The sequence below is a fragment of the Thermobia domestica genome, chromosome 11 (genome assembly GCF_964235325.1).
Source record: "Thermobia domestica chromosome 11, izTheDome1.hap1.1, whole genome shotgun sequence".
Lineage (NCBI taxonomy): Eukaryota > Metazoa > Arthropoda > Insecta > Zygentoma > Lepismatidae > Thermobia > Thermobia domestica.
The window spans coordinates 105,607,198-105,628,485 of record NC_137464.1 but is presented as its reverse complement, the minus strand read 5'-3'; the positions used below and the strand labels follow the sequence as shown (position 1 = coordinate 105,628,485).

The 21,288-nt window shown below is 33.1% G+C and overlaps 1 long non-coding RNA gene across 2 annotated transcripts in view; it reads left to right on the top strand.

Moving 5' to 3' along the window:
• LOC145664344 (uncharacterized) overlaps window positions 1-21,288 on the top strand; it is a 563,008-nt gene that overhangs the window by 215,848 nt on the left and 325,872 nt on the right. For both annotated transcript variants that reach the window (XR_014127413.1, XR_014127414.1), the window contains exon 2: window positions 17,127-17,180. This is a non-coding gene — a long non-coding RNA (uncharacterized LOC145664344). The remainder of the gene's footprint in view (window positions 1-17,126; window positions 17,181-21,288) is intronic.

Genomic DNA, 21,288 nt, shown 5'->3' with positions numbered 1-21,288 from the left:
TTAGAATCAAAGAAGACATGCAATTATATACATATAATATAATTGCATGTCTTCTTTGATTCTAAATCCAAAGTTTTTACTTGGAAACTATTTATAATTTCAAAATTCTAATGGAGTTCCTATACTATTTTTCATATATAAACCTATAACAACAAAAATGAATATGTATACAAAGCACTACAATTCGAGTTGCCGAAATATTTTAATATGAATATTCAGATGCTTAAACATGGCTGTAAAATCCATTTTTGAACTTAGTTTTATCTCATATGTTAAGATCTTCATGCACAGAAAAAGTAACGAAAAGAATGTTGACCAAAAGAACCAGAATTAAATTCAGAAGGCTTTGTATAGAGCAGAAATGGCTACAGCTACCATAGATAAACACCTTTTGTTATTTATTTCACGCCGATAAAGGTGTTCAAATGCCAGATAGTGTACAGAAGTTCTTTTTCTTCCACTAGCTAACTACAAGTAGCTAGCACCCATTGTGAGGGCTGTACCCTCTACTAGGGAAAGAGATTTCATATAATCATGCTGTAGGAAGAATTTCTAGCTGGGCAAAATTCATTTAGTATTGATAAGCATTTCTTTATAATCAGCATAGACAGTTCGGGGGTCTGGTAATGGATATGCTGTTTAGGAGTAATTGCGAAAGGAAATGAGAATGAGAGGCTGTGAAAGCTGGGTTTTATTCTGTAATGAAATATGAAGGTGATATATGTGCCGGGATGGTTGAGGTGCTGAGCATGCGGATGAGGTCATAGTCAGGATGATCTGGAAGAACAGTATATTTATACAGTGCGAAAAGCAATGAGAGAAGTGTAGGGCGGTGGTTTTGTATATAGGAAGCGTCGTTATAAGCTGTTTCGAAGAAGATAGCATGTTCAATGTCATAGCGTTGGTTGATATATTTGAGTCGGAGGGCTTGGAGATGGTAGAGAAGGTGCCGAAATGTAATGCGGTCGTATAGTTCACGGTTACCGCGTATTCCTGACTGATTTTCATCCCAAGTGCTGAGAGGCGTGGGAAAATCTCGAATGTATTTCAAAATAATGTTTTGTAGAAATTAAAATAAAAAATCGATTGAAAGTAATTATACCCTCTTATACAAAAATACAAAAAGACATACAAAGCAATTAAAAATACAGAAAAGATACACAAAAAGGAATGAACTCAAAATCTACTTACCTGTCCTTGGAGACGGCTGGTAACAAAAAATAAGAATTGTGGCAAATTGTTACTGTATAGTCTCAAATTGCTTTCACAAGCTGATTTCGATTCATTTCACTTGCCCCGGGCCCCAGTTTGGCTTACGCCGCGTTTGGTTATTACATAAAAATATTGTTTTGCTCAGCGAATATTTTAATCATATTTAATGATAATTTCATTGCAATATGGAATAAGAACTTGTTATTGGTGACAACCTAAAAAGAACATATGATCTAATACTAGTAGCACAATATCAGGGTAGTATAGTATTTTTTTAAACTACTTAAGAAATATTTGTGTATAGCTAAACATAAGATAGTGGAGTGTTACTAGAAATGTATGTTGATGTTCACTTAATAGCAATACGTCTAAATAAATAAATTACTTAATCACTCATTTCCCATCATATCCTTCAGTCTAAAGACAGAACCATAGGAAATGGAGCTGAACAAAAATAAATTTTATTTGTATCATAATGTTTAATAAACACACATTGTTTAGAGTCAATATTTACATATTTAAGCGCTTCAATCCTCAATTTTTAATAATATTTTTTTTTCAATTGTAAGTGGAGAAATGAAATGAAATCTTTGTTTTACGTCCAACGATTATGCTCTGTAGGTAAAGAGGACGAATGATTTATGAAAATGAATGATTATCAAATAATTGGTGGGATGAGAATGTAGAATTGGGATGGAAGAACCCCGAGAAAACCCACGGACACGATGTTGTCCACCACAAGCTAACATGACCTCAGATCAAAACTGTGATCCCTCGCTCCTGAAGTGAGAGCTCTACCGCTGAACACGTTGCCTTCCTTTCGAGCGGTGAAAGGAAAGAAGAAACTTTGGTGATCCTGAAGAAAGAAAAACAGAAATCAAAATTTCAATGGATTTATATGTTTTATGACCATAGATACCAAAAGTAATTTTTCGACATTTGTCCTTCTGTTAGTCCTGATGTACACTCACCTAGAGGCCATATCTTTAACGTATCTCAACCAAATTTTAAACTTAAAGGGTCTTATGCAGAGTCGTTTTGAAGCGCGATTAGTCCCATACTAAAGAGTTCGACTAACATGAGTATCTTGTAGTAGTCAGAGTTTTAGTATGACGCTAATGATTAGTCGAAACGTCTCTGCATAAGGCGGAAAGTTTTTATGTGATACTCTAGCAGGGTCGAATTCTCTTCCAAAAATAAGAATAGTTTACTTAAGGGTGAAAATAAATAATTACGATATTCTCGAAAATAGCTCCAACATTTCCATTATATTCCATAAATCGATTTTCTATAAATAATCCCATAATGCAGTATGAGTCATTTCTCAGGAAAAATCGTGTTTAATCTTGGGAGTGAGTTTCGTTTTTGACTTCTCCTTTATCTTAACCGGCATACCCATGGGACGTAAAACTCAAACATTTCGTTTTGGAGTATTTTCTTGAAAACAACTCAAACAATATTTCATAGACAAATATTTTATTAGTAACCTGACAAACGGAAAACGACTCTGCTGATTTTGTTTATATTTCATAAATAAATAAATATTTCAATAATAACCTACCAATAGCGTAACTCATTTGTATTTTAAAACATGTACGTTGGATAGTTTATTCTTGAGGATGAGATTCTTCCGGACGATTTTCTCAACAACTAGTGATGCTACTTCTGTCATACTTCTTAAATAAATAAAATACAATCTTAATAACTGTATAACACTGAGTAAATTATTACTTACGAATATAATCACAAAGAATAGTTTTATCTTGGAGATGACTTCAGACTACTTTCTCAAAAATAAACGCAGGCGATTGGTCAAATTTCATAAATAAATATTCCATTATTATTCTTACAATGTTACGTAAATCTCCTACATGAGAATATCCACAAGAGATAGTTTACTCTTGTGGTGAATCTTTGACAATTTTGTAAAATATCACTCACTCGATTTTGCTATTATTTTATAAACAATTATTCCATTAATAGCCCTACTATATGGCATAAATTATTTCTTATTAAAAAAATCTACAAGAGGTTTTAGAGATGAGTACTCTTATTGTGTCATTTTTCGAATATAACAGAATTTTGTTCGTATTTCATAACAAAAGTTTCATTAATAACTATAGCATAACATGATTTAGTTTAAGAAATTGGAGTGAGAAAGTTTAGTGTGGTGGCCCGTACCTTTTATTTCTTAGTGCACTTTAGACAAAACAATATGTGCTTCAATGATTGAACCATCATCTTAGTGTGAAACTTTGTGTGCATATATATATATATATATATATATATATATATATATATATATATATATATATATATATATATATATATACACGAAGAGAGAGACAGACAGACAGATTCGTCAATGCAAAGCTAGAAAAAACTACTATAGCTACTATAGCTAGAAACTGGAAAATTGGGCAGAATACTTCTCTCGTCACTAAAACAAGCGATATAAGAAATGATTTTGTGAAATAGATATTGCAAGGGAAGGGATAAAAGTTTATTTATTTATTTAGTATTTGCCAAAAACTTCTCATTAAAAATGAGTGCATACGTATTTAAGTGGTTTCATAAATACCGTTCCTAAGCAGAGAAAACCGAGAATTTCTTTAATATTCTAATTTCCGATTTTATATTCACGAAATGTTCAATGTGAGAACTCCCTTGAGGTGGAAGTGTGAAAAATAGTATATGAACATAACATTAATACAGAGTGCGCCACGTAAAACCGGCCCGTCGTAATATTCTGATATATTGTGTTTTTGGCAACACTTAAATAATCTACCTTCCCACCAAGAGATGGCGTGTCGAGGTCGGGTCGACTTACGTGACCTGCAGCAGTCACGTGCAGTCGCAGCAAGTGAAACTTGTCGAAACCAGTTGAGAAAAAGGCCTCGTTGTGTTAAGCCGGGTGAGTGTCAGTGTGTGATAATGCCGTATTCGATACCCGAGCGTGTTGCCATTGTTGAAGGGTTCACTGGATCTTTTGTGAAAACAAAGAATTTGTTTCGGGAGAAATTTCTAGGACGTTCTGTGCCAGCAAAAAGCACCATTCAGGAATTGATTGAAAAATGGCGGCGTACAGGATCGGTTCAAAAGGATAGGTGCTGATTGCCACGGGTGCTGACTGCCACAGCCAATTATTGGTGCTGACTGCCACGACTGTCGCTGATTGCAAATATGAAGGTGCTGACTGCCACGACGGCGTGCTGACTGCCACGAGCCTGGGAGAAACTATATTTGGAAAGAGAGGAATTAATCCCTCATACTAAATTTATGATTATTAATTAATTTAGTAGGGATTAATTTAGTAATCATCACAGCAAATCTATGTGGCATCCTATGTTACAAAGTTGCTCACTAAGTGGAACGACATACGCTTGGATGTTTATAAAGGGATTGTCTTTTCTGTTATGTACAATTTGCACATTTCATTGTTTATATTAATTGTTTTATTGTATTATTTAATGGATACGATGGTCTGACGCCAACTGACAATGGAAGTTTGAGAGAAGCACTCGCCTGCAGAGAAATAAGCATGTCATTTGAAGGACCAATTCATGCTGGTTACTACAGGTAATAAAACTCCTGTACGTTGAGAACTGTTCGAGATATTCAGCTTGGAAATTTATATGAGAAAATGAGTGGATGCACGTTTCAATGCGTTAAGTATTCTTTCCCATGGCGAAGCCTGATGGTTTGAACTTGCTATTGCTTGATCACTGGGGTCCATTCACAAACAAATTGTCCATTACAAGTTGCATGACGGATAGCAAAGTCCTAATGGTTGAGAAGATACCAAAGAATTGCACACGATTTGTGCAACCATTTGATGTGTTTTGATTCTGATCAATCAAAGATTATGTCAGGAGATTTGTACATAGTATGAAGCTTTCTCAACCGTACAGGAATTTTATTAGCTTGTTATAATCAGCATGAATTTGGAGGCTTGTGGCAGTCAGCACGCCATCGTGGCAGTCAGCACCTTGATATTGGCAATCAGCGCCAGTCGTGGCAATCAGCACCAATAATTGGCTGTGGCAGTCAGCACCCGTGGCAGTCAGCACCCCACCGTTCAAAATGCTCCCAGGAACAGACGACCATCTGTCTGCACACCTGAATTAAAGATGCAGGTGGAGGAGATAATGACAAGAAGTCCTCGAAAGTCAACCAGGAGATAGAGTCATTCGAGTGAGAGAAGTTGCAGACGTGTTTTAAGGGGACTGAAGTTAAAACCGTACCGGATAAGTGTTGTGCAAGAACTGAAGGAGCGTGACCTGCAGAAGAGGGTGCATTTCTGTTCATGGCTGTTGAGCAATGTTGCCAGTGGTTTCTTGGATCCACTAATGCTCATCATGAGTGACGAGGCGTGGTTCCACCTGTCTAGGTACGTAAATCCCCAAAACAACCGGTATTGGTCGACAGAAAATCCACACGCAATCCACCAGGTACCCTTGCATGATGAGAAGATTGGTGTTTGGTGTACCATTTCCACCACACACGTTATTGGGCCCATATTCTTTGAGACGACAGTGAACAGTGACGTGTATATGGGAATCCTGGAGGAGTTTTATACACACTTGACCGAAGAGGAGCGTCAGTTATGTTACTTTCAGCAGGACGGTGCAACATGCCACACATCAGCTGCATCATTGTCCCTTGTGCATGAGATGTTTACACCAGAGAGGACAATCAGCAAAGGCTTGTGGCCTCCTCGGTCACCAGACTTGTCCACGTGTGACTTTTACTTATGGGGACTGTTAAAGGGAAGAGTATACGAAACAAATCCACAGACAATTGAAGAACTCAAGACCAGGATCCAGGATGTCACCAATAGCATTACAACACAAGAACTGACAAGGGTATATATGAATCTCCTCAATCGTGCTCACATGTGTGTTGAAGTGGGCGGAGGACACTTTCAGCACCTGCTGTGAAGGCTGCTGTGAAGGTGAGTAGTCATATTCAATACATTACATTTCATTTATGTGTTGTAGTTAATCATATTCAATATATTACATTTCATTTTATGTGTTCACTTTACGGGCCGGTTTTACGTGCCGCACCCTGTATAAGCGAATATGGGTTTTAGCATTACATTTTAAATTCTGCTTCAAAGAGGGGGGAGTACAGATAATTTCTCTAATATAAAATTCCCGATGATCTTTTCAAGAAATAGCCTCAAGTGTTTAAAAGAAATATTTAGCTTTTAAATAATTACCAAGAAGCATTAAATACTTCTATACATATATTTATATATATTCAAGTAACAGATTACATTTCCAAGTATAGGTAGTTCAATTCAAAGTTTTTATTGTGATTACAATTTTTCATAAAAGCTAAGCATGTGATGACGACGTTTGTATCTCCATATTATTAGTATACAAAGTGTCTTACAACTGAGTTTACTGTGTTTAATAACTCGAACCAAAATATGTTCGAAACATTACAGATTATGCTAAAAATGTTCTCCACTGGCAACAACGCAGAGTCGGCAACGTTGTGGAACAGACCGACACACATGTCATTGTTTCCGATTGGAATAGATTCACGGATAGTCTTAATTACTGTCTCATGCCATTTAGAGTGAATGCTTTTGTGGCATAGACAATATTCTTCAGAGTTCCCTACAGAAAGAAGTCTAACAACGTTAGATCGGAAGATCTGGATGGAAACTCGACACTTCCTCGTAGGCTTTTCCACCTTTCAACAAATGTTTCATCCAGGAACTGCTGCACGTTTCAATAGTAATGTGTCGTAGCGTTGTTTTGTTGAAAAATCTTCGTTTGGGTACAGCTCATGAACAACTAGTACATATTTTCCCCCGCTGCAACATGTTAAAGTGCTTTACACCTGTTACTGTTCTTTTAAAAAAGGATGACCCGACAAGTCCTCTTACAGACATATCATACCACAATGATAACTAGGGAAGATTAGCAGCTCGTTCTTCCACAACATAGGTTTACCTCTTGCCAAGTACACACAGTTCCATTCAATTCAAAAGTAGCCTCATCAGGCCAACAATTAAGTCAGTCAGCTGTTCATTATTGTAAATCCATTAACAAAATTGGAGGTGCTTATCCGTATCATCCTCATTGATTGTGTGAAGGAATATAAGGTATCAACTTTCCTTGCTTTAAAATGCGGTCAGCACTTGATTTGGTCCGATATGATTCACATGAAGCTTGACATGATGAACTTCTGAGGGAATCTTGTGAAAGTTTGTAGCATTGCTTCCAGCCCTCTTTTGTCCGCTACTGATTCCTTCCTGCAGACCATTCCTTCTTCAGATCCACACAGTTTCTTCCCTCTCTAACTTGTCGCGTAATATCGTAATTGTTTCACGTAACGGTAACGCAGCATCAAATTCTGTCCGTCATCATCTTTGTACTGCTTTCATGTTCTCACTTTCCAGAAACACTTTAAAATCCATTTTCGTTGCTTAAACGAAAAGTTGCTAGCCATTTTGTGAATTATTTGTCCCTACTGGCAACTGAACTGAAGATAAAATAAAAACAAAACAAATGAATTGCTACATACTCTAGTCCTAAGAACTTCTCTGTTATTGGCATTTAAACATCCCTTCATGAGACACTCTGTACCTAAAATGATAGTGTCTTATGTAGAAAGTTCATTTGGCTAACTTTCGAAACTTCAAAAATATAAAGACATTTAGAGGGTTGTTCTGAAAAAATCATTGTGGCGGTAATAGTTTTCGAGTAACAATATCCTCAAAATGCGTTAAGTTGATTTTGAGTTCAAAGTCCCTTTCAGCATCGAGGCTATATGAGACGGGACCTATTGATTAACGTGGATTCCGAACCACATGAGCTCCGCTGGGAATCGAGCCCGGGCCTCCCTCGCCAAAGGCGCGTACGCTAACCGCTAAGCCACGAAAGAGCTCCCTCAAAATAAGAGAATCTTCCGATTCCAGATGTGAGAATGGAAATTACCAGTAATATGGCTTCAACTTTGACAAAACACATAGGCCCCTATCTAAAAAATGATTTAGAGGTAACGGAGATCTACTAAAAGATCTGCCAAATGATTTGGCCGGATCAATTGGCTTGAAGTGTGAAATAGGGATGTAATTCGGATTTCACGTTATGAACAGTTATTTAGGAACGGTTATCCGAGCGCCTATGTAACTCTAATGAAATCAAACTTGCATCAAATAATACCGTATTTTGAACACCAGAAAAATTGTGTACGTTTATTTTTTCAAATATTTTACATAAAATCTATTCTCTTCGTGGGAAGAAAGTATGTATTTATTGGTTGTTTACTTGTTAAAATAATATTGTCATAGGTTCTCATTCTAGCTTCAGCTATATTAATGTACCGGTATTAATCCGTTATAACACTGTATTTATTTATTACAGGATAATAACCCGTATACCCTAAGTTGTTGTAAAACATAATCTTACTACTACTACTACTACTACTACTACTACTACTACTACTACTACTAATAATAATAATAATAATAATAATAATAATAATAATAATAATAATAATAATGTCATACAAAGTAGAATACAAATTTATCCATACATTGCCAGAACATTTTTATTTGAATATTTATATTTTAATTAAACACTGGTTGTCTAAATATAAGCTTCTATTGTAACTTATCTTTATTTTATTTATTTTAGTATTATATTAAAAGTAACATTGTATTTTAGAACACTGATTTGTTCGGGGAACTATTCTTAAGTTTTCTTTAAAATAATTATTTATTATGATAAATATATATATCTTGTTTATTACAACTTATATTAATAATTATACTGTGTTTATTAAACTAGAAAAGGATATATAATATCACTTATTTTCGATTCGAACTTCTACAAATATATGTATTTATACCGATAACAATAATAGGAAGAGAGTTAAAGTAACGCACTCATACAGAGTTATTCATTATTTCGCTCCTGTTTTCGAAGATTAATATTAAAACTACATGACAGCAAATTATTTGATATGTAAAAAAATGTAGAATCGCTCCAAGAGTCTTCTTATACGCTTTACAAGCTCACGAGACGACTACCTCTATAATTCGGCCAACGTCAATCCCGCATTTTCTCCTTTTTATGCCTGGCTAAAAGAGATAGATGCTTGTTAAGTTAAATATTATGCTCTCCCATCGGGAAACGAACCTTGGACCAGGTGTACCAAAGACACATTTGCTCGTAACTAAACCAGTAGAGAGGGCTATAACCGCCCTACGTTTATATATCTCTTCGTTCTTGTAAACATGGAAAAAAATACTACAAATTTCTGTGTGAATAAATTTGATGTGTTTCTCATGGTCGTCACAATTTTAATTTTACAATCCCTAGGTTGAATTGATAACTAACGCTGTATAGATCTATGCACATATGCATTATAAGCATTCACATTCAATTTCCGATTAGGTGCAAGCATTACAATGCAACTGCCAACAAATTTTTAAGACAATTATAAAGGAAATGGATTAATTTTTAATGTACAGTTGAATTATTTTTGTTTATTGATTGCAGTTATTATATAAATAATGGCTAAACTGCCGCAGATGGCGGCCCCGGATAAAACCCACATAAATCTGTTTTCAACGTTGTATTACAACTTATCTGGTCTTACTTTCATTTAATTACTCATGTTTCGTGATGACCTTTTTAACATTTGTTAGTCTCATTATCACATTTAGTCTGATTCTGTTTATTTATCCGTAAATTTTGTATTTTGGGGCCACAATCTGCGACAGTTAACCCTAAATAACATATAACAAATTATGTTTTCTACAATATGTAACAATTAGGTGCGTCATCTGTAGCTGGTTTTTAGAACACTAATTTCTCAAGGGAACTAATTATTTTTTTCAACGTACTTGCATATCGACAGTTTGATTTTCTGGTTCCTTTTTCGAATGTATTAAAATGTCTTTTGCTTTGTGAAAATTAAGTTATATGATCAATAATATTTAAAACTCAAATTTAATGTGAGTAATATTAAATCTCGTGTGTGCAATTCAAATGAATTTTTACAATGTAGAAAGAATAGTTTAATTGGTCTTAAAGAAGAAATCACTAAAAAAAAATTAAACAAGTTAAAATTCCAGCCTATCAAAGTAAAAGAACATTTCTGGATATAAATGAATGGGGCTGGAAGAACAAAGATGGCGTAGTAGCTACTCAATACCCTTAACCTTTATACTAGGTTACGATATAATAAATCTATAGAATACATTTTTCTATAATAGGTTTTGAAAATCTTCTTTACTAGTAGTTGAATAAACAAATTTCGTGCTAAATTTGAACAAAACTTTCTAAAATACTATGTTAATTACCGCAATATACGGTGTATATTATACCTATTACATTTATATACTTATGTATCCAGTGATGTACGCAAATGCAATTTTGTGGTGAATTCTTCTTAGAGAAAATCCTGGAAAAATAAATAGTATATTAAGATACGTACATAAATATCATATTAGTCTTTAAAGGGTATGAGATTGATCCCTTGAACCTCTAATAAAAATCGGCGGACGCTAATGTATGTATCTATTGTAACCACTGCCGGATTTAGGTTTGATGGGGCCCTAAGATATTTAAAGGGGCCCTTTATACGTCAAGCTTTCTTTTTCAGCGGCAAAATGTCACCTTTTTTAGGTTTAAATATATGCTAATTTATGGGCCTAAAGGATGTTTAAGTGGAAACAAGAATCCATTACAAACAGGGTTGCAAAACGGGGGCTCCATTATAAGTGGGGCTAGATAACAGGGGCCTCACTACAAGTGGAGCTGAGAAATAGACCCCTATTACTTGCTTCATAAAACACTAGTACATAACAATACAAAACGCCATTGTTGTATGTGCGTTTTATGTTATTTGCTCTTTCTTGTAATTTCGAAATTACATTACAATCAGTTTTTTTCTTTAAATTTTTTTGGGCCTCAAGCAAGTGGGGGCCTAAGCTATAGCTTGTTTAACTTATACGTAAACCCTTCACTGATTATAACATTCATTAACGTTTGTACTTGTCACATTATTTTTAAATTCTATTGATGGCGTTAATATTGTTCAATGCAAATGCCATGGAAATAGGCGTGTAAACCCCTGATTTAAGGAACGTCTGGGTTAGTAGAAGTTGAAGGTGATTGCAAATGGAAGCCGGTGGTGCTTAATTTTTGTTCCGGGAGATATTTAACAATTTTGCTAATTCAAACAAAAATAAAGTATGTTTGGCAACTGAAGTAAAATTAATAAAGCTCAGAAAGAAGTATTGAACTAAAGTTGCTGAAGAAAATCTATTTTATAAAACACTTTGGGAAACTATCTGAAGTGAGTAAAGTACCTCTTATTTTATCAGTGATTTAACTTGTTTAACCTGCTTGTTAATTGATAAATTTTAAGCATTAACATAAGCTGAATCCTTATTTTGACTTAGAGAATTCTTCGAAATTAAGTTAGAACTAAATATTTATTCCGCTTATTACGATTTATTATTATTATTATTATTATTATTATTATTATTATTATTATTATTATTATTATTATTATTATTATTATGATCTTTTTTCAGAATTCATACAAGTAATTTTCAACCAGGAAAATAATAATTAATTGTTAATATCTATTGTTACACGCTATTGTTTTAGTATTACATTTTGTGAAACAGTCGCATATATCATGATTAAACATCTGATAAAGGTAAAAAAAAAAAAATCTATTTCATCACACACTTCTACACCTAGCACTCCATTTTCGACAACGACAAACACATTCAATGTTACCAGAACACAGAACAGGAACTGGAGACCACAGTTTAGCACTATAATTTTTTTAAAAAAAAGAAAGAAGTCCTTCTAAGTTCAATATCTTAGGCAAATCTTTTCGGAATTAGTGATAAAAAATCTGAATATTTATTTATTTATTTATTTATCAACACAACAGTCATATTTCCAATTCAAGTGTTGAAATATAATTCACTTTACAACAGTTTTTTCAGTGCTTTACAGAACATTGTACATATATCAATTTCATAATGATTATGATATAATTTGTTATAGAAAGAACATGCTCTCCAGGTTGGTTACTTCAGCATTATGTTGGTTTTAGCCTTTTTGCAACAAAAGAGACCTGTATCATTTGGTTCTAGTTCTAACTGAAGGAGCATGGAAGTATAACGAAGATATAAAATTTGGACAATAGAATACATTTTGAACTATTTTTTTGGAGGAATACCAGATCGGCCACATTATACCTTTGTTTTAATGAGTAAATATTAAAATTGTTTAGCAGTGTACTATAGCTTTCAAATGAGGGATGATTTCCAATTATTTTGTATATCAAACACCTTAGAAATTTTGATTAAACTCTTTTAATTTGTTGGCGATCTTTTGTTGCGAGGGGTTCCAAATATGTACATATGCATAATACATTTTCAAGAGTGTCAGTATATCTGAAGTCCTTACCACTTCTAATTATGAATCCTAATAATTTAAACGCATCATGAGTAACATTTTTCGATGTGTTTAATCAACGTTATTTTAGAATCAAATGTAACACCATGATCGTTAACTGTGTTAGGTCTACTTATAGAAGTATCACTAAGCTTATAATCATGTCGAAGGGTATTTTTGTTTCTACTGAATGATACTATGTTACATTTGTATATCTTTACTCCAAGTTTATTGCGAGAGTGTTGTGTAAGATCGTTGATAAATAAAAATAGTAAAGGGCCTAAGTTGGAGCAATGTGGAACTCTTGCTAATGCAAAATACTCGTCTAATTTCGATTATTTATGCACAACTGTATGCTTACGTTCACTCAGATATGATGGAAAAAATTGGTGAGGGCTGAAGAAAAATTATAATGATTTAATTTATTTAACAATATCTTATGACTTACTTTGTCGAAAGCCTTCTCAAAGTCAATATATATTATGTCAACTTGGCATCCTTAATCTAACGAGTTAGCTATGAAGTCAGTTACTATTGCTAGATTAGTTGTTGTTGATTTGCGAGTAACAAAGCCTTATTGATAGATTGAAATTGCTGGTTTAATATGATCAATAATCCGTTTGTATAATATCTGTTCAAATACTTTCGCAAGAGTACATAAAATTGATATGGGTCTAAAATTAATAATTTCACATTTATTATTAGATTTAGGTATTGGACAGACCAACGAGGATTTCCATTTATAAAGGACGCTGCAAGTTTTAAGTTAGAGGATGAAAGTAATTCATAGGTGATATTTAAATATATTAATACAGCCTTTAGATTATATACGAGGGTATCCCATCAGGTCCTACAGCTGTTCTGGACTTTATTTTATCGCTATTTCGATTTCATGTAAGTAAATTTCATTATTACACAGCGTTTCTAGGATTTCATTACCGTCCCAAAATTCAAACTTCAATGAGCACCCAGGAAGATGTTTAGTCCTATTTTTTAAGTAGCTCCAAAGTTCAAAACCAATACCTAACTCTAAAAGGATGTCTATATAACTAAGTAAACATTTAGTTACCCAACAGCAGAACTCTGTTGTTCTATCTAAGGAAAACTTAGGCCATTTTGTTTTAAAGTGTTTATGATTTTGAAGCTAGATTTTGGATACCATGCTTTAGATACCATACTAAAAAGCATGGATCTCTTGATGCCGTAGAATGAAAGACCTAATATAGTATAAAATGAAATATTTCAAAACAGAATAAATGCTTTTAAAAAAGCAATTAACAGACTACAAGAAAAGCGCTAAAGAGCAGAAAATATAATAATAATAATAATAATAATAATAATAATAATAATAATAATAATAATAATAATAATAATAATAAAGCACTTAAAAGCATAAAATAATTGCTTTACATTATTTGCAAAAATTGTGAAATCTGTTCAGGCGCGCACCAAGAAATTTTTATTGGAAGGTGTCCAATAATACAAGTCACAATGTCTATTTAGTATTGAACGGGTATTATTGTGCACCCGAAAAGACGATAAGTAATTGTCAAATACTTTCACCTATATTTTCAGGGAAAATAATGATAGAACTAGATTGTTTTTATAAAAGAAAGAGCACAGATGAAGTGTAAGATCAAATTTTCAAACAAGTATAGTTTTATTGAGAAGTGTACAAATGAATGTTAAGTTAGATAGTTAGGGGGGGGGGTTCGGATTCGGTAGACCCCGTCGGTGCGACACTGAGTCTGTGAGAAAGTCACATAAAATTACTATCCAGACTAATTTTATATTATGCATAATTGTGTTAGGCTTTGCGCAGACTTCGCAAACATTCATAATTAATATTTATTAATTTATTTATATTTTAAGCACTTTATTTATGCTTTTTAGCACCCTTGTTGAAGTCTCTTAATATTATTTTTAAACTGTATTTATTATTATTATTATTATTATTATTATTATTATTATTATTATTATTATTTGCTTTTCATTTCTTTTGGTAGATAACTGGACAAAAGTATTTCTCTTTCAATAGTCTTTAAACGAAATAACATAATTAATGACATGACATAATTAATTTACCAATAAAGTCGTTAATCATAAAATCAACACAATTGACATGAAAACAGTGTTTTTACCGATGAACAATATATTACTTATGGTACTAAAACATGCAACTGAACAATTATTTTACAAATGTTTTGTACAGGGTTATTTTAAATGATTGAAGCCATTTTATAAATTCACTGTAACTCTAGTAACTGAGATATTGTAACAAAACTCAACAGTAACGTAGAAAAACTCAAAAAGTTTTGTTTGTTGCAGCTGTACTTCAGATTTTTCCCACGACAGCGCAGCAGTGAGCAGTAAGGCAGGATGGTGACAGGCGCCGAGAAAGCATTTCATGTCATGGCCTCCACGGTCTCCTGACCTAACCCCATGTGTAGACCTTTGTTTTTTGTGTGGAGTTATATGAAATATTCAGTGTTTACACTTAATCTACCAGAAACCTGCCAGAACTGCGAGCCCGCATGAACAATGCTGTTGAACTCATTGATAGGAACATGTTGCGCCAAGTGTGGGAAGAACTTGATTTTCCGCTTAATCGAATCACTAAGGGGGCGCATATCGAAAATTTGTAATAGTTAATAAAAAAATTGAGTTTTTCTATGTGTGTGAAAAAAGATATCGCAATATATACAGTAATACAGTTATTACAGAGCTATGAAATCACTCCAACCATTTATAATAACTCTGTACAGTAATGATTAAATGTTCAGATGACTTTCAACTTTGTACATTCAACACTTCCATAAATGAATGATGTTACGTATAATTATTATCATGCTTACAGGATTTAGTTTGAATTTTTAGGTAAGTGTTAATAATTACAAACAGTAGTAATGTTGTATCTTAAGATTAGGTTAGATTTTATAGATAGACAGAAAGTAATTGAAGTTACAGACGAATTTAAGGTAAGTGAGGTTATTTTCCAGAAGGTAAGTATTTAGTAGGAATCCAGATAAGTAAGTTATATCTGGAACCCGGGAAACCATATATATATATATATATATATATATATATATATATATATATATATATATATATATATATATATATTAGCTGAACTTGCGCTCTCTACACAGCACATTATTCACATTGAGTTGAGTTGATTTTGAGTTTAACGTCCCGTTTAGCAGCGAGTCTATATGAGACGTGGCCCTACTGATTAACGTGGAATCCGAACCACATGAGCTACCGCCGGGAATCGAACCGGGTCCCCCACGTCAAAGGCGCGTACGCTAACCGCTTAACAATGAAGGAGCCACGCATCATTCACATATGAGCATGAATCCCCTTATCATTCCTCATAACATTACAACGTTGATTTTATGTGTATAATCGTTACTTTTAGTTACCTTAACATCAGATAGTTGCATGTTTAAAACGTTGTCATGACAGCCGAAAAAGAAAAGTATAATTAATGGAGTTTCGGAGAATAAAGGTAATAGTGATATAAGTTGTCGTGTCTGATAATGTGATTTGATCCTTTTTATATATTTTAAGAATTACACGGACTGTGGGCTGGAATGTAACGTAAAATATATGTATAATATAAATTAATCATTACATTTTCAATGGTGGTTCCAATATACGTTACAACATCTGTACATGTCCCTTTACACACACAAGTGAAAAAAGTCGTCGTCAAGCGGAGATTTTTTCGATTTTTTTCAATATCTCGTACCGTTTGCGCCTACTTCCGGTTGGAGTTTCATATTCATGTACGATCAATGTTTTCTTTCTTCTTGCATGCAGTATGTAATAAGCAAATACATTACACACACAATTAATTATAATGTCAGTGATACATGGTGTTCATTTCGCAAAACAATCGAAAAAATAAAGATTCGTATTAGACTAGAGAAATGGTTATCCTTTGCTTTTCATTATTATTTGGCCTGAAACAAACGCCGTAGAGATATACTAACCTCGTATACAATTGTTGTGAGTGTATAACTCGTAGGATACGATGCTTCACTTTTTAAAAAATTTCTACACTTCAAATGTGCCCCTAAAAATTGTAATAAAGGGATAATGGCCATTTTTTAAAAAAAAATATTCAATCAGAACTGAACAATCTACACAAAATTTGCAATCGATCAGTGAAAATGGCATCTTTCTGGAGCTTGTGGTTTCCGATATATCATTGTTAAAAGTATTGGCCACAAATATATAAACTGTTCTTGACCACAAACACATTCTTGATAAGTTTCATATTTTTGACCATTTTAATATATAGATAGAAAACATATGTTTAATTAGTTTTTTGAGCAAGTGCTTGAGGTGTTCTTGTTAAGTATTTTTTGTAGGGAAATTGTAAAGCTAGATTTCATTTATTATGCACTTCATTATTATGCATTTTAGTTATTGTTAATATTCCCTTTTATTTCCTTTCAGGTTACTCAATGTAGTAGACATAGCAGAAAACAATAGCATTAACAGAATAATCACGTAAGTATCATGTTGAATTCTCCTTTCTCATATGCAATCATCATTTAATAAACTTTAATTACTTATATTTATATAAGCTTACATTACCTTAATTCTTATTAATATATTTTCTTCTTTATTCTTTTACTTGATTTTTACTATCCTTTCATTACGTACCTTCGTATATTTATTTTATTTTCACATACATTAATGATTATATTATTTTCTTTACAGGGAATTGAAATCGTCAATTACGTAGCATTAATTATCCGCCTTAGTTAATGATGCCTTCTTAGAGGTGAATGAAGATTTTGCTACTTCATAGATCTCCATAAACACCGTACCAAATAAATATACTATTCTTGAGGTGTCAGAACAGATGAGAATATATTGTCATACCATTACTACATTACGATCACATTGCTCCACTATATGAATGTACTGCCGTTATATGAATCCGTTATCAGAGTGGCCTATGTGAATTTAAGTTTAATATACATATTCAATAAATATCAAGAATTTTGAATTGTTTTGTTAATTGTTGATTACTTAAATTTTGTCATAATATACAACAATATCATGAATACATATTCAGGAAACTTTAGAGAACATTAGTTTCCCAAGCAAAGATTACTTAGCTCATAGTAATGGTTCTTCTGTTTCCCACCTTCAAAATAAACAATAACTCGTTTCATATAGCAATTGAAGTCGTGATTTACATAACCACAAAAGTCCAACTGAAAAGATATTCAGAATATCAATCAAAAACTGAATATTTGTTAGAAATGTGAACTTTAAAATCAGACTTTTTTTTTTCATATTTAGTGACATTTGTTTAAATATTAATATTTTTCTGACCTGAGTATGTACTTCTTTATCAAAAATAAATTATTTCGTAATAGATTCCATAACGTAACGTTATCTTCCTCAGGCGTTAATATGTATCTACTGTTACGAATTATGGAAACTGTTACGAAATAATTTATTTTTAATAAAGAAGTGCATACTCTGGTCAGAAAAATATTAATTATTTAAATAATAATTCCAGAGTCAACGTGTACATTTTCAACGATTTTCACTATATCTTTTAGTTTCAAACAGTACGTAATTTAGTAGATTTTATATAAATTTTAACCAGATTTGATCACAATTTTTGTAGTTAGACTAAACTTTTGCAACAACTGATAGTGTAATAGTTTGTAATACTCCAGCATTCTCAACTTATATCATGCATTACATAAAGTATTATAAACTCTGTTCTTGCAGTTAAATTTTGTTTATTGTTATTTCTGAAGAGTTCAATATGAAACCTTAAGGGGGTAGATTACTAAATATTTTTCAAATGCTAACAATTTTGCTTTTGCCCATTTTTCGTGAGTGAAAAGAGATAATGAAATGTAACTTGCCACAATAATTGATAATGTTATTCTACGCTCGAAAATACGGATCGGAAGAATTTTCAGTGTTGCCGTCCATAGAAATAACAATGTGACCGGCATTTAAATTACCCAAAAATCTAGGTTAAGACAGCAACTAGAAAAATGAACTCAACGGTAGTTGATGACTTATTATGCTGTCTTTGTTCCTTGTTAACTACTTTTTAAATACTATTTGTATTTATTTTGTAAGAAGTTACGTAAGTTATTACAAAATTAATAAGTTATTACAAAATAAATACAAATAGTATTTAAAAAGCAGTTAACAAGGAACAAAGACAGCATAATAAGTCATCAACTACCGTTGAGTTCATTTTTCTAGTTGCTGCCTTAACCTAGATTTTTGGGTAATTCAAATTCTGGTCACACTGTAATTTCTATGGATTTCCTCCGATTCGTATTTTCGAGTGTAGAAGAACATTATCTATTATTGTGGTAAGTTACATTTCATTATCTCTTTCCACTTACGAAAAATGGGCAAAAGCAAAATTGTTAGCATTTGAAAAATATTTAGTAGTCTGCCCCCTTAATTGTATTTAGTGTTATATATTTAGATGTGGCTTTGCAATCTTAATCACCAAGAAACTGATTAAAAGAAGTAGTTTATCTGTGATTAGTGAGAATTAAAAGTTTTGAACGTCGAAATAAACTAGAAGTAAACGTAGTTAAAACAATTTTGAAGAGTTCTGCGCCATTATGTTTTGTATCTGCGAAACAATAGAATAAAATATTTCCTCAAGAAGAAGCTTTAACAGGCAACGTGATAATTGAATCCGTGACTTCCATAACCACACAAGTTCAGCTAAAGAGATATTGAGAAACAATAAAAACTGAATATTTGTTGGAAATGTGTACTTGAAAATCAACGTCTTTTTTCATACTTCCACTTGACTAATTATGATAGTAACGTTGTCAGTCGTTAAGGAGTTTCCAGCTCCAGCTGTGTTCCAGCTCCTAAGATTGTCATCCTACTCTAATAAAATTCACATGAAACCACTACGGAAGCATAATCTTTTAAACAAAAAGTAAATAAACAAAACTGCTGTACCTATGTGGAACTCGAGCGTGATAATGCAATACTTATAACTAACTCCGAAGATTATAGTTGGCATTACTGCTGTATCGCCGGACCAATTTGAAAATCGAAATATGGACCAAAATGTACTGCGTTCGGTTATATTTAGTTGGATTACATTAAGTTACTTTATATTACGTTATTAGGCGTGCAGTTTTACCATACGGATCCATAGTAAAAGTAGTAGTAGTAGTAGGAGGAGGAGGAGTAATTAGTAGTAGTAGGAACGGGTTAGAAGCCCCGCAGGGGTTGGTTGGGTTCTGTTCTCGACATGAAATGGGAAAATTTAAGATTTGCTCAATTTTTTCTGATCCGTATAGTAAAACAAGTGTACTCCTCCGCGAAATAGTCCATCCGTCTCCACATACAGTGCCACTTGCAACATCAAAAACAACCATTTTCTTAACTTTTACTATTCCCCTTACATGACTTTCACTCATTCTTCCTCACAAACTTAAAAAAATTCTCCAATTGACCCGGTAAATTTCCTAAAATTGGTCCCTTATAGTTAAATCCTCATAAAATTTATATGGGAGTGTAGGGAAAAGGTATTCTTTCAAAGAAACAAACAAACGAAAAGTGAATAATCAAAAATCGGTACACTTATATGTTGAAGTTATGTGTGAACATACGCATTTTAAAGTCGGTTTGTTACGGTTTTCACATTCCACCCGTCGAGATGCTTCATGGTCTAATTCCAAAGACTATCATTAAATTCCAATGCAATTTTATGGTCTTACCGGGAAACACAAACAAACAAACAATAGTCATCAATATCGGTGCACTATGTCGAAATTATGCGTCAACATAAACACAACCTATATCTATCTACCTATAAACAGGTCGAATTGAAAACTTCATCCTTTTTTCAAAGTGGATTGAAAAGGAGGACAGAAAATTTTTTTGGTAAGTCACTAAGAAAGTGCAACGCCAGTAGAGAGAATTATTACATAGAGGTGTTGGAACTCCCACCCAGATGTCTATCTATCAGTCAACAAGTGTCAGAGAAAAACGATAAGAAATATTTGCAGTTGATTCAGGGTACCAAGAATATATTCCATTTCTTCCAATAACACTCTTTTCAAGTCGGAAGTAGTTGAAATTAACCTTTCCGGTCCCAAATTTGATGGTCAGAGGAAACGGTAAATAGATATCGAGAAAAGACTTTCTTTGGAATCAATTGACCGTCTGAAGAAATCATATCATAATCATTCTAATATTCTACTGAAACTGGAAGTGATTGAAATTTACCATTCGATTCCAATATTGATTTACTTACAACAAAAACAGTAATCGATATCGAGAAGCGGTTTTTTGGGATCTAGGAATAACGTCTAGGGAATTAATTTCATCTTCTTTATTAACAGTGAATAGAGACCAGAAGTATTGAAGTCTTCTTTTCCGGTTTCAACCTTCATAGCCATAGAACAAAAACGGTAATAGTGACTAGTGTTTCTTTGAATACATGCAGCGTCTCTAGAAAACATACCATAATCACCTGTAAATACTCTACCGAAACCGAAAGTATGTATAGTAGAAGCTTACTGGGACTTCCGGTTACAATATTGATTTACATTGAACAAAAACGGTGAGAGATATCGACGAGAAACTGTTTTTC